The sequence below is a fragment of the Anguilla rostrata genome, chromosome 15, assembly GCF_018555375.3.
Source record: "Anguilla rostrata isolate EN2019 chromosome 15, ASM1855537v3, whole genome shotgun sequence".
NCBI classification, from domain to species: domain Eukaryota; kingdom Metazoa; phylum Chordata; class Actinopteri; order Anguilliformes; family Anguillidae; genus Anguilla; species Anguilla rostrata.
Genome location: NC_057947.1, coordinates 31,868,550 through 31,888,203, shown reverse-complemented (window position 1 = coordinate 31,888,203; position 19,654 = coordinate 31,868,550). Strand labels below are relative to the sequence as shown.

The window sequence follows — 19,654 nt, the reverse complement described above, 5'->3', positions numbered from 1 at the left end:
ATGTGTGTATGTGTTTGCGTGCGTGTCTGTGTGTGCTTGTGTGTGTGCTTGCGTGCATGCGTGCGTGCCTGTGTGTGTGTGTGTGTGTGTGTGTGCTTGCGTGCATGCGTGCGTGTCTGTGTGTGTGTGTGTGCTTGCGTGCATGCGTGCGTGCCTGTGTGTGTGTGTGCTTGCGTGAATGCGTGTGTGCCTGTGTGTGTGTGTGTGTGTGTGTGTGCTTGCATGAATGCGTGTGTGCCTGTGTGTGTGTGTGTGTGTGCTTGCGTGCATGCGTGCGTGGCTGTGTGTGTGTGTGTGCTTGTTTTTATGTATTTGTGAGGTCCCTGGTCGTTGTGGCTGAGCGGCTCCTTGGCGGGGCTCTCTGACGCTGCTGCCGGAGGGGATGTTTTGACTCGAGAGCGTGCGGCCGCCAGCACTCCGCACACATGCCGTGCTGGCATGGGACGGCCTGCTAATTGCGGGGTTTCCGACCCCCCCCCCCCCCCCTTAAGGGGAATTCCCCCACTTCCACAGGCTGGCTGTATAAACAGGGCCCCCTCCCGGAGCAAAGCGTGATGTCGTGCAGCCAGTGTGGCTGTGATCTCCGAGCCTGACAGCCCCAGGGCTGCTCTCTAACGAGCGTCAACTCAGGGAAAGTGTTTGTACAGACATTTCTCAGTCCCACGCCTCTTCCTCTGCAGTGCTGCAGATCAGAGCAGCCAATCAGTGAGAGCAGCCAATCAGGTCTAAATATGACTGCTTACCTGAGGGCGAACAGCCAATCAGGTCTAAATATGACTGCTGCCTTAAGTGAGAACAGCCAATCAGGTTTAAATATGACTGCTTACCTGAGGGCGAACAGCCAATCAGGTCTAAATATGACTGCTGCCCTGAGGGCGAACAGCCAATCAGGTCTAAATATGACTGCTGGCCTGAGGGCGAGCAGCCAATCAGGTCTAAATATGACTGCTGCCCTGAGGGCGAACAGCCAATCAGGTCTAAATATGACTGCTGCCCTGAGGGCGAGCAGCCAATCAGGTCTAAATGTGACTGCTGGCCTGAGGGCGAGCAGCCAATCAGGTCTAAATGTGACTGCTGCCCTGAGGGCGAGCAGCCAATCAGGTCTAAATGTGACTGCTGGAAAGTGTTTGTGCAAACATCTCTCAGCTCCACGCCTCTTCCTCTGCAGTGCTGCAGATGTGCTTTCACTGCCAAGTCTGCACATTTTTTTCCCTTCAGTGAGCTGGAGTTGAAAAGCCAGACTCCAGCCGTACGTAACCACATATTACACGCTACTAACATGTTCGAGTAATGGTCATTCTTTATTCTTTATGTGGTGTTTAAACTCCTGTGGGGCTTCCGGAAGGTGAACACTGAGGCAGACTGGCTGCAGTGATCTTGGCTGCGCTGAGGCAGACTGTAGTGATCTCAGCTGCGCTGAGGCAGACTGCAGTGATCTCGGCTGCGCTAGCAGCTGAGGTCTCGGCTGCGCTGAGGCAGACAGACTGCAGTGATCTCGGCTGCGCTGAGGCAGACTGGCTGCAGTGATCTCGGCTGCGCTGAGGCAGACTGCAGTGATCTCGGCTGCGCTGAGGCAGACTGCAGTGATCTCGGCTGCGCTGAGGCAGACTGCAGTGATCTCGGCTGCGCTGAGGCAGACTGGCTGCAGTGATCTCGGCTGCGCTGAGGCAGACTGCAGTGATCTCGGCTGCGCTGAGGCAGACTGGCTGCAGTGATCTCGGCTGCGCTGAGGCAGACTGCAGTGATCTCGGCTGCGCTGAGGCAGACTGGCTGCAGTGATCTCGGCTGCGCTGAGGCAGACACCACAGCTCGATCCTGCTGCTGTTTCTGACCCACAGCTGTAGACGACTCTGCAGTGCCTCAGCAGTAAGTTGGCAGACTGATCCTGCACATTCTCAGGTCCACGCATGCATCCACGGGCAGCACTTTCCCCCAAACCTGCAGTTTTGTGCATCTTCTCACATGAATATTTTTAGGGAGCATTTTCTTGGTATTGTGCAGTGTAGTTATGCTAATGAACACAGGGGCTGTTGTAGCTCATTAGCGGTTAGCTCAAAGGGTAATAATATCCTGGACAGTGCAGCTCCTCCAGTGAGAAACTACATTTCAAAGGGCCAGCTTACAAATATAGACGGCGCTGGATCAGTTTACTGTAATTGTTACCTCTGTTATGCCGTTACTGTGAAAACTGTCCAAACTAAACGCGCAGGACGCCCGTGCTTAGCTTTGCAGCTTTCTTATTTTGTTCCTCTCAACCTACAAATTTTTGAAAACATTTTTTGGTAGTACATCATTTCAGTTTGCCAGCTCTGTGTGAAGCTGTAAGGTTTGAGGTCAAGTAAACGCCGGCACCTTCATCCATAGGCGGAAGCAACATGGACGCCCTCTGATTCTAATGGCCTTCTTCTGCCCTCCACATTGATGGACTCTCTCTGAGTCTGAGCCCAGCCACTGCACCCTTGACCTGAATTGCCTCGGTAAATTTCCCGCTACACAAGTCCATTGTGTGTGTGGGGGGGGGAATTCTGTGTGTGGTTCAGTCACTCTGGGTAATGGTGGGTTCAGGTTCAAGTTCCTGGTGGGGGCACTGCCGTTAGGCTATACCCTTGAGTTGAATTGCTCCGGTAAATATCCGACTACATGAACGCATTGTGTGGTTTTTGCTGTCGCTCTGGATAAGAGCGTCTGCTCAAGTCTGAAATATAAACGTTTCCCGTTCCTCTCTCACTGCCTGCTGAAAGCTTTGCCCATCTGTCTGAATGCCAGGGGCACTGCAGGGCACCAGTACTGCGAACTCCAGAGGTATTTCGACCCTATTGCAAGATCAACCGCTCGCTGTATTTAAGTGCATGTTTGGGAAGTGAATCACAATGCTAGAATGTTCCATCAGCCATCCTTGCTGCTTTCAGATAGGCCTGTATATATATATATATATATATATATATATATATATATATGCTAAATATGAGTCTGATTTCAGGAAGGAGCTTTATGCTGCTCGAGATTAAAGTAAGTTTAGCATCTGTTCCACCGTGAACTAGTTTGTGGGCGCTATGTTTCGCACATTTAATGGGGTAGAACCAGAGGAAATTTTTTAAGAAACTAAAACCGACTCTTCAGCGCAGATGTTTAAAAGGCAAGAGTGAGTCACGGTTTTTGAGGAAAGATTAGGCTACGTCGGTATGCGATGCGAAGCCTGGCTCTCGGCGCGCGAGTGCGGCCAGTCGCTCTGCAGACACAGCTGTCTCGCTGCAAAGCCGACTGCTTTCGTGTAAAGAAATGAAAGAATAAAGTCACTTCAGTTCAAGTTACATACATGGACATTCCCTCAGCCAGAAACAGCATTTTAAAATTCAAGTTTCAGTTCAAGCACTTCACTTACTAAAGGAAATTAATTTGAATTCAGTAAACTAATGAAGTGGTATTGATTCTTACCCTGGTACACAACCAAAAGGTACAAAAGCCAAGTTCCTGAAAAGGCCATAGACCATGGTTTCGTGTGGTAACAAGCCAACAACTTATCTTTAATATATTACACTACAGTTAAGCATTTTAGCTGTGGTTGCAAGTAGCCTTGAGATGTCATTCACATTTGCACTAATTTAATAATTTACTTGGATCTGGTAGCAGATTGGGCTTCTTTGCCACTGCTGACAGGACGTAGGCAATATGCATACAATATGCGCGCGTGAATGCACAATTAAGTGAAAGCACAAATCAGAATTAATTTCTGCATACTTCAGACATACAGATTGTTATTTTGTGGCATTATTGTCTTTGTTCGTGTCTTATATGAGGAAGTCACAGTCGCGGCTGTGCTGCCACCCGTGTCTTGTTGTCGCAGGTAACTTGGCAACGGCATGGTGACGGGAAGATTTTTTTTTTCTTTTTCTTTTTCTTACCGCGACTGGGCTGGACCGGCAATGCACGGTCTGGAAAGCGTAACGCATCTTCGCTCCGTGGTTTTTATAGCCCCCCTGATGAATGTTTCACCGGCAACGTCAGGAATGCAGAAGAGTTATCTACCCGGGAAGAGATTTACGGTGCGCGTGAACCTTCTTCGTCTGCAGCCTCGACTGCGCCAGGCTCACGAGACGCTTTACCGGTCTGAAACTCGAGTTTCACGCTGCAATGGATGGTTGTAGTTTGATAGCGCAAGTGAATTTCTTTCTTCCTTTCTTCTGATCATCAAACTCATACAATACTTATTTTAAAGTATGTGCTTAACAAGCAGTAATGTGTTGCAGCAGCCGTTAAGAGTTTGACAAGGTAAAACGTATTTTAATCCCGTGATTAATTATTCTGTGGAGAGCCAAATTCTTGTCGTCTCTCTGTCTCTCTCCCTCTCTCTCTCCTCTCTATCTTTCTCCCTCTCTCTCCTCTCTCTATCTCTCCCTTTCGCTTTGTGTCATTTACTATCAGCTTCTTATCATAGGGTGAAGTTTCCGCACTTTTAGTTTTTTTTTCTTTCAGATTCTGTATTTTTTCTGAGATGTTTTCAAAAATTGAACAATACATTTATTAATGACAGTCTTTTCTTTGAGACGTTACTGAAAACCACTAATGCAGAACTTAACTATTAACTTCCACTGTTAAATTATTTAAATTAGCCCGCAGATTACCATTGAATACATTCTTAGATGATTACATTAAGTATAAAGCAAATCATATGCCTGCTAAAAGAACAATAAGTGCTACAGATATTCATCTCCATGTCGTCTGCCACTGATTTATGATTTGATGATCAATTTGCCAGAAGTCATTGATTTCAGATTTGACAGTGAATTTTCCCAGAGTAGAAAAAAAGTGAATTCCAAATCTGACAGTGAAAGAAATTGCCATTGCTTTTGATCATGCTGCTTTAAAGGCGAGAACAGTCAAACAAACAAGTCAAACAAACTAGTGTTGACTTTTTGAACATCTGACACCATCGACACATTCACCAAATGCAGCCGAAGACAGCAGGAAACCGTAGCGAAAGTTTGGAAGTGTTCGGGGAGCCCCTGTGTACTCAGGCGGCTATCGGCGATGGAGCCCCAGCTCAGAGGCGAGCCCGAGCGGCCGAGACCACTTAGATAAACGGCTTCGGCACGGGAGGAACCCGTCAAGGCAGAACGGCTGTTTTCGTAAGTTTTTCTGTCCTACCTGAGTCGCGCGCGCCGGATCGTGCAGCTGACGGGCTAATGGCCGGCCGTGCTCTCTCTCTCTCTCTCTCCGTTCGCTCTCTCTCCCCGCTCGCCCCAGCGTGTGCATTCCAGCAGGGAAACTAAACAATTGGGGAAGTGCCTTGCTGCATACTCCCTGCATGCGCCACATTACATCATCAACATGCCCTTATATGGAGCTGTGTGCTGTAAAAAGCCTCCCAGCGGTGTGTGCGTGTCTTGTATGTGTGTGCATGCACTGGGGGGGGGGGAGAGAAAAAGAGTTTGTGTTAATGAGAGAGCGTGTGTGTGTGTGTGTGAGAGAGAGAGAGAGACTGTGTGTGTGTGACAGAGAGCGTGTGTGTGTGTGAGAGAGAGAGAGAGAGACTGTGTGTGACAGAGCATGTGTGTGTGTGTGTGAGAGAGAGAGAGAGACTGTGTGTGTGGAGGGGCATATGTGTGTGTGTATGTTGTGTGTGTGTGTAGAGAGAGAGATGAGTGTGTGAAGAGAGATCTGTGTGTGAGAGAGATAGAGACTGTGTGTGAGAGAGAGAAAGAATATATGTGTGTGCGTGTATGTTTGTGTGTGTGTGTAAGAGAGAGATAGAGGCTGTGTGTGTGTGAGAGAGAAAGCACACATATATGTTTGTGTGTGTGTTTGTGTGTGTGAGAGAGAAAGAGTGTGTGTGTGTGTCTGTGTGTTTCATATACATGCCATAATTTAAAATGAGAAATTTGAGGAAACAGGGGAGGCACACAGGTACTTAAGGGGGTGCAGAGTTTGCCATCTGAGATGTGTGAAATGTCTGGTTTCTCTGTCAGTGTTCTGAATCCCAGGGGAATGCTGGGTAACATCAGCTAGCATCATTTACTGGCCCTAAGCCGAGCGACTGTCTGCTAGCCCCATTTACCGGCCTAACCTGAGCGAGTACTGGCTAGCTTCATTTACCAGCTTAACCAGAGCGAGTATCAGCTGGTTTAATTTACCAGCCTAACCAAAGGAAATGTCAGCCAGTGTAGTTCACTGGCTTAACCTGAGCGAATATCAGGTAGCATCATTTACAGGTTTAACCTGAGCGAATGGAGTACTAGCACAGGGACATGGCCCAGGGTTACGTGGAGGTATCCGTGTGTCTCGAACAGCAGGGTTCTGCCAGAAGAGATCCCCATATCGCACCATATGGGCTTTTGGGATAGATATCTTCCTGAAGGAAAACTTTACATTGCTTCTTATGTCTGTGAGCGTGTGTCTGTGTGTCTGTGTGTGTTTGTGTGTTTCTATTCTAATTGAAAATATACGCAAAAACTGAAAGAGTTGGCCCTAGAGAGTGATCTATCCCTTCAGAGTGATTCTTGGTCAGAGGTCTGTTCCAGGTCTGAGTCAGCTGACTAACCAGCCATCAGTAACAAATAGCCTTCCGACAGCTGTCTGCTCCGGGTGAAACCATGGAAACCGGTCAGACAGTCTCCTCCGGGGGGAGGGGAACCATGGGAATGGCTCCTGAAGGCAGTCTCCTCTGGGTGAAACCATGGAAACGGGTCAGACGTCCTCGCCCTTAGGCCGCAGCGGTGATGGGTGTGCTGAGACGCAGCCCCAGGGCCGTGCAGCTGGAGCATGTGTATTCGCCGAACGCCGCGCGGCCCTTCTCATACGGGCCCCGACCTCCGCCAGGCCTCATCTCCCCCCCCTGCGCTCACGCTCAACGCTCTCTCCGCTCGACGCCCTCGGGCACTTGGCACTCTGCGGTGCGTTACGGGCGCTCAGACGTCCTCGACGCGCTCCTTTGCCTGTACCTTCGCATCGTTAAGTGCCCTCGTTAGATCCCCTCATTAGATCCGCTCATTAGATCCCCTCATTAGATCCCCTTGTTAGATGCGCTCGTTAGATCCCCTTATTAGATCCCCTCATTAGATCCCCTTATTAGATCCGCTCGTTAGATCCCGCTCGTTAGATCTGCTCATTATATCCCCTCATTAAATCCCCTCATTAGATCCCCTCATTAGATCTGCCTGTTAGATCCTCTCATTAGATGCGCTCGTTAGATCCGCTCATTAGATCTGCTCATTAGATCCCCTTGTTAGATCCCCTCATTAGATCCGCCTGTTAGATCCGCTCATTAGATCTGCTCATTAGATCCGCTCATTAGATCCCCTCATTAGGTGAATTTGCAGCTGCCATCTGAAGTGTGTTTGGTGGCACTGTGCCCTGGCACCGTCTGGCTGCAAACCCTTCTGCCCCAGGATCGACCCCGACTGCCTCCCTGCAAACTGGGGCTGTTCAGACACCAGTGTAGTTCTTCAGGGAGGGGTGAGCAGTTCTCTCAAACTGCATTGCATGTCCAACTCCAGGCCTGGGGGCGGAAAGGGGGGAACAGAGCCTGCCACTGATTTATTTCCTGTTTTATTTTCAGCGGCTGCAAATTTGTCAACTTTTCAACAAACAAAAAAAAACATTTAGTCTTTATGAATTGCAATAAAGTTATTTTTCCCCGAATTGCGATGTAGCTGACTGGGGCAGGAACATCAGGACTGTTGCAGGGTTTGGAAAAGCCCGTGGGGTCCTGAGGGAGCCGGTGGGCTCCAAGTCTGTTTCAAAACAGCCCTGGTCCCCCTCAGACTCAACGGATCGGTATGCAAATCCTGTACTTTCTTTTCCCCCCCGAATGTTTTCTGAAAGAATTCAACCTCTTGTTGTTGAAGGAGACAAAAAAATGAAATTAAAAAAAGAAAGGTTTTTGTTTTGCGAGCCTGGTAATGTCCCGGAGTCAGTCTCCGCGCAGAACCAGATGTTCCTTACCCTCTGACTCACGGTGGAATGCATCACAGTGACAGGCCTTCGATGGCGTGCAAGTCATCCTCTGCCTCACCAGACTGAAACATACATGCATCAGAGTTACGGAACATTTTGGAATGGGGCTTTTTTTTTTTTTTTTTTTTTAAAGTTCCCTCAGAAGGTCTTGTGTGGGGCATTTCATCCTGCAGTGACCGAACACAGGCGTGTGAGGTAGGAAGATGACCAGCTCTGATCCTCTGTGGATTACGTGCCCCGTGCGCCCCCCCCACCCCCCCCATCTCTGCTTTGATCCAGACGGTCAGGGGGTTCAAGCTGGGCCAATAAAAGTAACTTTTCCTTGTCTGGTGATTTACTCTCAGTTCAAACGGGCCCTGGGCCTCTGTAGGCCCTCTGAGCAAACAGAGGCCTCCATATCGGGGGACTGGCTGCTCACGGCAATGACATCACCAAACTGTAAGCCGATCTGCGCGGTGCTGTTCACTCTGTACACGCACATATGCTCACACACACACAAGCGCACACACACATACCCATATACGCACATAAGCACACACACACATACACGCATACGTATAAGCGCACACACACACAAGCACACACACACACATACACATATACGCACATATACGCACATAAGCACACACACGAGTGCACACACGCACACACACACACACGAGCACATAAACACTCTCACACACACATAAGCACACACATAAGCACATACACACATACACGTACACAAGACACACGCATAAGCACACATGCACGCACACACACGAGCACATGAGCGCTCCCACACATATACACACACACACAAGCACATGAGCACACACACACACACACATACACAAGACACACGCATAAGCACACGTACACACACACACATAAGCACACATGCGCGCACGCACGCACGCACAAGCACATAAGCGCTCACACACACACATACACTCTCATAAGAACACACACGTATACTCATAAGCACGCGCATACACACACACACTCACTCATTGAACTTGAAGCAACCTTTATTCTAATAGTCTGTTCTATATAGCGGCATTGAATTGTTTGGTTTTTGTCCATCCACTAGTAACCCAGGCCCAGAAAAGCACACAGGTGAGCAGATTTGGCGTTTTGCCTTTGTCCTTATCTGAGCCCCCTGCACCTGCGCTGCTGCGTTTGGGGCAGCTGGCCCCTCCTGGCCTTGGACTCGGCCTTGGGGAGGGGTGCGGTAATGGATTTGACCCCATTTCCTGACCCCTCTCTCCTCTGCTGGCCCCAGGTCCCAAACAAGGTCTCGCAGTCCACTGGTGTGTGATGTCATTTCCTTTTTTTACTGCTCCCTTTATGCTGAGTAGCGTGTTTCTCTTTATAGCTCTGGGATTCAGGAAAGTACCAGAGTGTCTGTGTGTCTGTCTGTGTGTGTGTGTGTGTGTCTGTCTGTCTGTGTGTGCGTGTGTGTGTCTGTCTGTGTGTGTGTGTCTACATCTGAATCTGTGTGTTTGTGGGATGGTGTGTGTGTGTCCATGTCTGCGTGTGTTGATGTGTTTATTGTATATCTGTGTGTGTGTTTGTGGGATCGTGTGTGTGTCTGTGTGTCTGTGTGTGTGTGTGTGTGCGCGTGTATGCGCACGTGTCTAGGAGTCTGGCACCACAGTCACCTGCTTCATAGTCACAGGCTCCAGCGTTGTAGTGACACAGTTTCAGTGTTCTCTAAATTCATTCCGCTGCCTCTTCAGTACTGAAACAGAGAAGCCTGCGTTCTCTTTAATTACTCAAAGCACGGAAAAGTTTTCAGCTTTTGAACAGAGCAATTTCAGCGCTGCATTGGATTTATTTCATCACTTAGCAGTGAGCTAGGCCGCTATAGCTAGCGGATCAGCCGTGCTCCTGTAGAGCCCCTTTCCAGATTTATTTCCCTCCTTCACAGTCGCCGCAAATATAATGATTTGAGAGGAAACTGTATCAGCAGCCAGACGGCCCTGTGTTTGCTCCTGGCCATTTTAGCCCGTTCGCTAGCTGGCTCACTGACTGCAAACAGAATTACTGGCTGAGCTACTGCTACATTTATGAAAATGAGAGTGTAATTTTGAGGGGTCTGTTTCTCCCTGTTGGAGCACGCTCTCTCCTTTGCTAAGCTTGTTGCTGGGGGGGGGAGGGGGGGAGGGGTGTGCGGGAGTCCTTTTCGCTGTCTGTAAGTTGTTAAACTGGCCTTGTTGTTTTGAAGCTTTTCAGAGCACTGTTCAATAACCCCGAAAAAAAAAACATGGACACAAGCGCTTCAAGAGCTTGACATGAGTCAGTAATGATATACAGGGCCCAACGTCATGGCACTACACCTATACATGTCGTTCATATTAAGGCTTGTGACCACCACTGTGCTGTAGTCCAGTGTTATGGCTGTGGTCTGTGTCTGGGAGAGGTTCTTGGTGCCCGTGCTTGTGTGTTACTGCACCCTGGGCCTGGTTGGCCTGCTGCTCTCCTGTGTTACCCCAGGCAGTACTGAGCCTCTGTGAACTGGGGCTCTCTAATGGGCTGTGTGCCCAATCTGTACTCAGTCTGTACCAAGCCTGTGCCCAGTCTGTACCCAATCTGTACCCAGTCTGTACCAGGCCTGTGCCCAGTCTGTACCCAATCTGTACCCAATCTGTACCAAGTCTGTGCCCAGTCTGTACCCAATCTGCACCCAATCTGTACCCAATGTGTACCCAATCTGTACCAAGTCTGTGCCCACTGTGTACCCAATCTGTTCCCAATCTGTACCCAATCTGTACCCATGTTCCTGTTCCTACAGCTGCTCTGAAATGGACAGTTACTCTAAATTACCTTGTGCAAAAACGAGCCAATAATATTAAACAAATGAAAAGAATAATCAAACATCCTCTACACGGTCCGTAAGAGTGAGAGGCCTGCAGGGTCTGCTTCGCGCAGCGTGTGATCTGACCTCTCGCGCTATGGAAGAGAAACGGCTGAAATCAGGACCCGCGCCGCACGACGTCGCCCCGGGAACGCGCCGCGGTCGCCGTGACAGCGTGGCGTCTGTGACGTGCGCTCAGAAGAGCGTTCACGGTTCGCGGGCGAGAGGCGGCGGTAAACGCGGGCCTCCACCTCTCAGAGAACCTCCGTCTGGCCCGCTGCGCCGCGGCAGCTAGGAGGAGCCTGCAGCTGCTCCTGCCTCAACGCCTTCAGCCCTTTTCCAGTTGTAAAGGTGAACCCCGGGGGGACGTCTGCAGGCATTTAAGATGTCGAGTGAGGCAGCGGACCCCACTCACGCGGTCGGGTGGACAGGATCGATGTTCCTGTGCGCCCATCCGACAGGAAGCTGAGTAACGAGCGGAACCCCCGGGGGGGGGGGGGCTCCGCCCGTATCGGCATGACGATCGAAAGGCCTTCCAGCGCACTTTCAGGACCGGTCCCCTAGCGCACGCCGCGATCTGGACGCGCGTGTAGCGGCTTTCCGACTCCGCCAACACTCCTTTCTCCTGGAATTCCCTCTCTTTTTTTTTTTTTTTTCCATCGAGAGGTTCTGGAAACGCCTCGACAGATTATTGACCGAGTCTCAAATGGCGGCCACAGAAAAAATTAAATAATGTTGACGCAGAGAAGAGAGTTTCAGAGCTCTCTCTCTCTCTCTCTCTCCCTCTCTCCCCCTCACTTCTGAAAGGGAGAGGCGTTAATCCGGCTCGGCTGACAGGTGAGCCTGTCGGGTCGAGGCTGTGCTCCGTCCCGACGGACTCCCAGAACCTGGGCGGGCTGACAGAACGCGCTCTCTCCGCGCGTCACGGGAGAGAAGGCGCGCTTTCGCTTGACGCTTCGTGCTTTTCTCCCGTTACCGGAGACCCGCTTTGAGTCCCGAGCCTGCATGAGCGAGCGAGCGAGGATAAAAAAACCTTATTATTTAACTTTTTTTTCCCGGATTAATCAGGAAATACCTGTCTCCAGCGCCTCTCCAAGGCCTCAGTGTTTGGCTTTATTCCGGAGCTTTCTCTCCTGCCGTCAGCCGTCAGAGAAACAGCTCTTTGTGTTTTTTGCGCTTGTGACGAAGCCCAGGTTCCCCCACCCCCTGTTTGACGCATCGAAAGAGTCTAAAAATCAGCATTTCCTGATTAGTTGGAAGAAACCCACATCCCTGATTAATCGGAAGAAACCCACATCCCCGATTAATCGGAAGATACCCACATCCCTGATTAATCGGAAGAAACCCACATCCCCGATTAATCGGAAGAAACCCACATCCCTGATTAACCAGAACAAACCCACATCCCTGATTAACCAGAACAAACTCACATCCTTGGTGTTTCTACATTTTTGTGTGTTCTGTGCTGTGGCTGGTTTGCTGCAGTCTAGCAGCACTGGGGCCAGGTACACAAGCTCTGCTTTACACACCTGAAGGGCCTGATTGTGGCACGCAGGGGGTGGAGCCTCTGACCAAGCCACGCCCCTGACGGGGGATGCAGGTAAACGTCCCTGCAGAATGAGCTTGGCGCGGCAGAGGTTAGAGTTGCGCGATTATCACTTCACAGAGTCCACGTGGACCAGCGCACAGATAAAATGGCCGCTCACAGGAGCTTGTAGCCCCTCTGAGGATGGCTTTAAACGCCGCCAAAATCTGCAAGACAGAATGGCCGCCACTGCTGCCGCCAGGGTTAGGTTGCCACAGCCCGATTACACCATCTGAACGAATGTGATTTTAGAGGGGGAAGGTCTGTGGCAGCACCCGTGGTGAGGGTAAAATATATCCCTGGTGAGGTGAGCTACGAGCAGGCTAAGCATTTCAAAGCAGCAGCACTCTTAAGGGGAAAACGCTGTGGGGGTTTCTCACAGGGAAAGGCTCTATTTATAGGGTCTGGATGTCGGTTTACTGGCTAATGGCTGTAGCTACAGGACCTCAGTCCCGTCACAGAGGAAATTTTGGCACATATCCACGCGAGACGGGGCTTAGTCCCATGGGGGGGTGGAGACCTCGGCTAATAAGTGGGGCTGTGTTTGCGCCTGTCCCGTCTGGGCTGGCTGTCCCGTGTAAGGCGTAGTGCTTGGCATTCATTTGCATTGCCAGGGAGTGCCAGTGCGTAGTGACGCAGCGTCCGTTTATAGTTGACTGATGGTTGTGTTTTTCGGCGTCCAGAGTGGTGGGAACACTCCGGGGTGGGGGGGGCAAAGAGAGAGAGCATGGGAATCTGTACTGGCTCGTCCCATCCTGGACCAGAAACGGGGGGGGGAGAGGTGGGGGAGGCGGGTGGCTGCACTTGAGAGATTTAGGACGTTCAATAAACTGTTGATCTTCCCGTTCGAGGGCCGGCTGGCGCTGTTACACGGCCGTTACTCTCCCATTGGTCATTTCTCTTACAGCTAAACATATCAGACTCCAGCTAGCCTGCGGCTCGTAACCGTGACAAACTGCTCTGGTTGCTAGGGGCTGCCGGTCACGCAGCGCTCTGTTATTGATAAAATGCGAGACGGTTCGGAGAAGAGTCGACCTTTGGCAGCAGGTATCCCATCATGCCTCTGTCACATTCCTGGGGACAGTGATGTAGGACCGTGTGATGATGTCATCATCTGGACTCTGCCCTTTAACCTAGGTGCATAGATTTGAGGGTTGGATAAGGGGGGGGGGGGGTAATGTACAGTACAGAGAGAGAGTTTTTCTTTACAAAGAAAACTAAGCTGCAACAGGAATCTTTACTTGCTTCTTGCTGAGCGGATGTTTTACATGGTGCCCATCTGTACTGCTGGAATGTTCTGCACCTTCTGTACTGGAAGGTCATTTATTTACCTTAAACTACGGCATTCCACCTTGGACCGAAAGTTTCAAAGGGCAAGTCCAGTTATGTAAGCAGTACTATGCACGTTGCATTATGCAAGGCTGTAGACTGTGTGCGCGTGTGCATGTGTGTGTGTATATATGTGTGCATGTATTTGTGTGTGTGTATGTATGTGTGCATGTGAGTGTGTGTGTTTTTGTGCATGTGTGTGTGTGTGCATGTGAGTGTGTGTTTCTGTGCGTGTATGTGTGTTTGAGTGTGTGTGTGTGTGTGTGTGCATGTGAGTGTGTGTTTCTGTGCGTGCGTGTGTGTGTATGTGTGTTTGAGTGTGTGTGCGTGTGAGCGCTTGCATGTGCGTGTGTGCTCTCCTGAGTAATCTCTGGGATTTGTGTGAATGTACTGACTCTGGGAGAGTGATGTCATGTTAGTTTTATTAAGGCCTGTGCTTGCGGGATGAGGTCATGCTTTGCTTTAAACGATACGCGAGACGGGGGCCTGGGCGGGACGGGACGGGGGCCTGGCGGGACGCCGGCGCTTTTTAAACTCAGCGCTTCACGTGCGCTAACCTGCCTGTGTCTCTCCGGCGCACGCTGACCTTTCACCCCTCTGAGCAGATAGCGCTGTGTGTCATCACGCTGTTTCTGTGCGGTGCGATCACTCGGGTCCTATTGGCCGGGACGCTGTACCATCGGGGTAACGGCAGTGGCAGGGATGGCGTTGGTGGCTTTCAGATGGCTGATATCGCTTGTCTACTTTTTCCACTCTCCTCGGGCACTTCCTGACTGTCACCCTCCACTTCCTGTACACCCATCCCAAACAGGAAGGGCCCCCCCACGCACTCCGCTTTTTGGAACATGGCGAGGCAGGGAAAAAACATGACACGCGACAGGCTGCAGAGGATTGTGGGAGATGTTGAAAGGGACGAGTGCTTAGACTCCCTTCCAAGTTGGTCCGACTCCAAACAAAAGTGATTCTGAGTGTACGTTGGCCTCAGATTTGTTACTAACACGTCTGTAGAGTGCTCCTCTGTCGGATGTTCGCCTCGTAAATGGGGTAGGTGACCCCGAAATGTGCCAAATTGGAAATCAGTTTCCGATCCCACACTTTTTAACAGCTCTGGTGCTGTTCTATTAAGTGTGACAGACATTTTGACCAGTGTAATAGCTTTATGCCGGCAGGCCAGATACACACATGGATTTTTTTGTTCACCTGTAAAGTTCCTTTAATGTCAGCTTTTTAGAGTCTCGTTACTGTGAGTATGATGCACATGTGTGTTTATTTTGAGATGTTTTTAAGCATTGGATGTGATTCAGTGTCGGCCTGCCATAATTGTGTTTACTGGGTTATTTTTTCCCCCAATTTTTTCCCAGTATAATCCTACGGAGTTGTTTTGTGGAAGGAAATGAAATTTCTGATTACATGGGGATGCAGTGGCTGCAAATGACTTGGTTGCTTGGGGCAAAAGACGGCATTTCAGTCATTTTCCAGTCCCAGGAAAGAAGGGGGATAGCAGAGGAGTGGGATGGAGAAACTGGGGTAAAAAGAAATGGAATAAGAAAGAGAAACGGGAGTAACTGCCCGTTCTGGATTCCCCAAATTAAAGCTCATGGGCCCTACGCCAGGCCTCCTGATAAGGGCCTGGTGCCAAAACCAGACTCGTCTTCTGTCTGACGTTGATGGCTTCCAGCTCTCTCTCTCTCTCTCTCTGTCTCCCCCTCTGTTGCTCTTTTGCACTCTCTCTGTCTCTCTCTCCTGCCCCTCTCTGTCTCTCTCGCTCCCTCTCTCGCTTGCTCTCTCACCCCCTCTTTCACTCTCTCTTTCTCCCCCTCTTTTGCTCTTGTGCACTCTCTGTCTCTCTCTCTCCCCCCTTCTCTCAGACATTCGTTCACCCAGAGCTCAGCTCCTCTGCTGCAGACACACTTAGAGCTGTCTGTAATAAAGGGGGAAACATGTGAGGAATTTCATCATGGAGAATTAAATTTCACTGTTTTAATCCTGTTTTGTACAGTTGGGGGGTGGGGGGGCAGTATGTAATGCAGTTTAACTTACAGCCCCTTCCCATGGCCCCAAAGCCTGTGTCTCTATCTTCCAAATACAACCATCATTTTGGTTGCACATTAGTCTAATTCAGTCACCAGGCCACACAGGATAAGGCCAAGGGGCATGATGGGATATCTGCTGCCTAACTTCCAGGAAGCATGATGGGATATCTGCTGCCTAAATTCCAGGGAGCATGATGGGATATCTGCTGCCTAACTTCCAGGGAGCATGATGGGATATCTGCTGCCTAACTTGCAGAGAGCATGATGGGATATCTGCTGCCTAACTTGCAGAGAGCATGATGGGATATCTGCTGCCTAACTTCCAGGGAGCATGGTGGGATATTTGCTGCCTAACTTCCAGGGAGCATGATGGGATATCTGCTGCCTAACTTGCAGAGAGCATGATGGGATATCTGCTGCCTAACTTGCAGAGAGCATGATGGGATATCTGCTGCCTAGTCCGTCCTTTCAGCAGAGCGCGCACGGCCAGAACCATCAATCACACGCTGCGCCCTGTCCTGCAGGAATCGGGGTGCATGATCTTTATTACTATACAGCAGATCTGCTGTTGTAGTTCATGGTGGCGCTTCTTTATGTTCAATGTTGCTGCCAGGAGGACTGCAGTAATCGGGGTCTGCACAGCGGGGGCTGCCCATACCGTTTTAAGAGCCTACAAGGGAATGAATCAGAACTCCACAAGCCCCCAAAAACCCTCCTCAAAATGGCTTGATTTAGTTTTATGCTATGCCAGAATTATGAATATGAAGTGAATCATGTTTGTGTATTTTGTCTCCAAATTGCTTGGTGGGTCTGTAAATTTCTAAATTGTTTGATTTAGCTCTGCTGTCCCCAGTCTACTGGCTGCGTTTAAAAGAACCCATTTTTTTTCTGGATTATGTTTTATCCACGTTGTAAGCGCTTCCTGTATAACTTGACCTATTTGCGCTCCAAGTCCAGAGGATAAATCCATGTCCCGTCATGACTTCGTGGAGGTAGACTAAACATGTTCTGTGTGATTATGAAATGCATCTTTGGTTCGGTTGCCACGGTATTAGAAAGTTTAATTTACTTCCAGTACTACCCTCAAGTAAAGTTAAGATAAAATGCATGAAAGTGAATTCAGTAAAAAAAAAACATCTTAATTGCAGTGCAGCCTTAGGTTAGCCTTAGGTTATTCTATTAAGAAAAAAACCCTGGGAAAGTTTTTAGTTGGACATCCCTAGTATATATCAGCTGATCCTCCAATTGGAGCACTTGCCATAACATCCCTGCACAACATCCAGTCGCTAGGATTTGAGTTGTCAATGCATTCGTAAAGTTTCATTCAGATTCATTTAAAATGTCAATTAAAATAGTTATCAGATACATGTTTAAAAAAAGCTGCAAGATGGAATACTGGTCCATTCACTGAAAAAAAAAATAGAGGAAGTATACGTTAAATCGGTCTCATCATGGTAACTTTTCTTGCTGTTAACACGCTAAAATGTTTGCGTAATTACAGGACCTGGCACCATTGGCTTCTTTCCACAGTGCAGGTCCTGGAAGAGTGATAGATTACTTTTGGGTTTTCCTCTTTCTCCGGTGGCAGTAGCATCCCGTTACAGCCCGAACGGGCTTGAGCCGTAATGGCGCCTCCTGCTCCTGGCTGTATCAGGTTTGAGAGCAGTCCCCCGAAACTGGCACCGATCCGCACGCTGCCGGTCTCCTCCTTAAATTCAGGAGCCCCCCCCCGCACCTGCACCCGTACCTGCCTCACCTGGAACCCCGCCCGAAACCACCCTCCCAGCCCTGGTTTCTGCTGCTGTTCTTGGCCCTAACGGCCACACTGACCCAGCCAGGGCGCTGCCGAACCGAGAGCCGCATCCACACCAAAAACAAGGGCACAAGATGGCCGCAGCCAGGCACAAGATGGCCGCCGCCTGCGCCAAACCGCGCGCCGTCAAGGAAAACCAACGGAGCGAGCCGAGCGGCTTACTCATAAACATTCCTGATTAAGAGCTCCAGCCTCTCGCTGTTCCCCGATGGTCGTCAGAGGCTATTAAGGCTCGTGTGTTTACGCAGAACCTCGTTAAAATCACAAATGGATGCAGGAGCCGTGTGTCTGGGGCCCCCTGGGGCTCGCAAGGCGGCTTTGCTCCCATACCGCCGCCTTCATTGGGCCCGGTTCTGTCAAACTTTACCGTGACCAGTTGAGTGACCGTGAAGCTTTTGTGTTATTTACAGGCAAGCCCCTTTTTTCAGGGTCAGACAATGTGATTCTGTAATTTTCATTCTGAGGTGTGTGTTTTAATCACAGACACTTGAGGTTTAGATAACTAAATTTTATAGTAACACCAGCAAAACCACATTTTAAAGCCACAAGCTGTTAAATTAAAAATTAAATAGGGAACTGTTTGGAAATGTTTTTTTGTTTTGCCACACAAAAAACATTAAAATATAGACTGTGTCACACAGTGCACCAGGTTTGCGTTTTACCTTTGCCAGAAAGACGAAAGCTGCATTCCAGCTCTGAGCAGGGCTGCGCACATGTGGAAAACGATAGCTCCGCTCGCGAGCCGAAAAGCCTGCGCTTGGCAGCACCGCCGGGCGACCTTTAAAGGCGCTGTTTCAGAGCCGCGCGGCCGGCCTTGGACCGGGGCCCCCGGCGGACCTCACACTGCCTGGCTCGGGCAGGAAATGAGGTCATCAACCCTGGAGCCGCGGTGAGGTGGTCGAGCGGCACAGGAGCCACAGGAATTCACCTTGCTCAGCGAGCGCTCAACAAGAGCGTCGTTCACTGTAGAAACTCGACACGGCCAATCAGAAACCCGCGGTCCGAGGTCCCTACAGTATGACCGTGGACCACATACAATCAGAAACCACGCTCCGTGATCCCTACGGAATGACTGTGGACCACATACAATCAAAAAAATCACAGTCCAAGATCCCCATGGTATGACTATAAACCACATCCAATCAGCAACCGCGATCAGAGATCCCTACAGTATGACTGTAAACCACATCCAGTCAGCAACCACGATCAGAGATCCCTACGGTATGATTGTAAACCACATCCAATCGGAAACCACGATCAGAGATCCCTACAGTATGACCGTGGACCATCATTCCAGGTCCCATGTTTCTGTTCCTCCCAGTCCTACCTTAGCTTCCTGTGTAACTAAATAATTAACAGCAGAACTGACTCGCGGTAACACTGAGATGTCCTGAGTTACAGGGGGTTTGTTGCATATCTGAGGCGTCAGTGGTTTCCTCATAACGGCATAATTTCTTTGGGACGGAGCCCCCAGCAATAAAGGGGAGAAACAGTGAACAGTGCTCCGTGACCTCAGCCGCCCAGCACCAATCCCACAAATCCACTTCCTGTCCTGGAAGGCCTGGGAACGTCGCCGCGCTCAGCAGGACCAGCATGCACGGTTCATTCAGGGCCTTTCCGGACCGTGAAAACCCCCGAACAGCGGGGATTTGGGTGTTTAGCGTTGCGCCCGTTTCCTGTTCACACCAGCACTTCCTCTTTACTGTTACTGAGACAAAAAAAAAAAAAAAAACACGTTTCCTTCCCCGTGTTCTGCCCAGACGAAACTTCACGGGAGCAGCCACGCTAGCAGCTGTTGAGGAGGCTAAATGGGAAAGCCTATCTGTGCTGGTAAAATGTGTCTCACAGAGCTCATTCTCTGCATTTTTTTTCCTCCTTCTTTTTTTTTCGTGTAAATCTTTTTTCCCCCAAACCAGCCGGCTCCCATCCTCCGCTGACTTGCCTAGCCTGGCACGGTCTCCGCGTAACATCTGGGTGAGAAATATCGAGCGTGTTCGCACATTACTGGTGTCTAAAGAGTTAAGAGTATTTCAAATATGCGAACTCGTCGTAATTCTGGAGGAAAAAACACCCGCAGTGTGCACTTCGAGATTCTCGGGGTC

At 49.9% G+C, this 19,654-nt stretch overlaps 2 protein-coding genes across 4 annotated transcripts in view; one reads left to right on the top strand and one right to left on the bottom strand.

Annotated features, from left to right (window-relative positions):
• cmss1 (cms1 ribosomal small subunit homolog) overlaps window positions 1-19,654 on the top strand; it is a 73,643-nt gene that overhangs the window by 19,466 nt on the left and 34,523 nt on the right. The window lies entirely within an intron of this gene.
• LOC135240919 (filamin A-interacting protein 1-like) overlaps window positions 1-19,654 on the bottom strand; it is a 58,206-nt gene that overhangs the window by 10,706 nt on the left and 27,846 nt on the right. Inside the window, exon 1 of one of the 3 annotated variants that reach the window (XM_064310968.1) lies at window positions 5,146-5,288. The exons of the other annotated variants lie outside the window; for them this stretch is intronic. The gene's annotated coding sequence lies outside the window, so the exon portion shown is untranslated. Of the gene's footprint in view, window positions 1-5,145; window positions 5,289-19,654 lie in introns of those variants that run through there. 3 annotated transcript variants of the gene reach the window in all.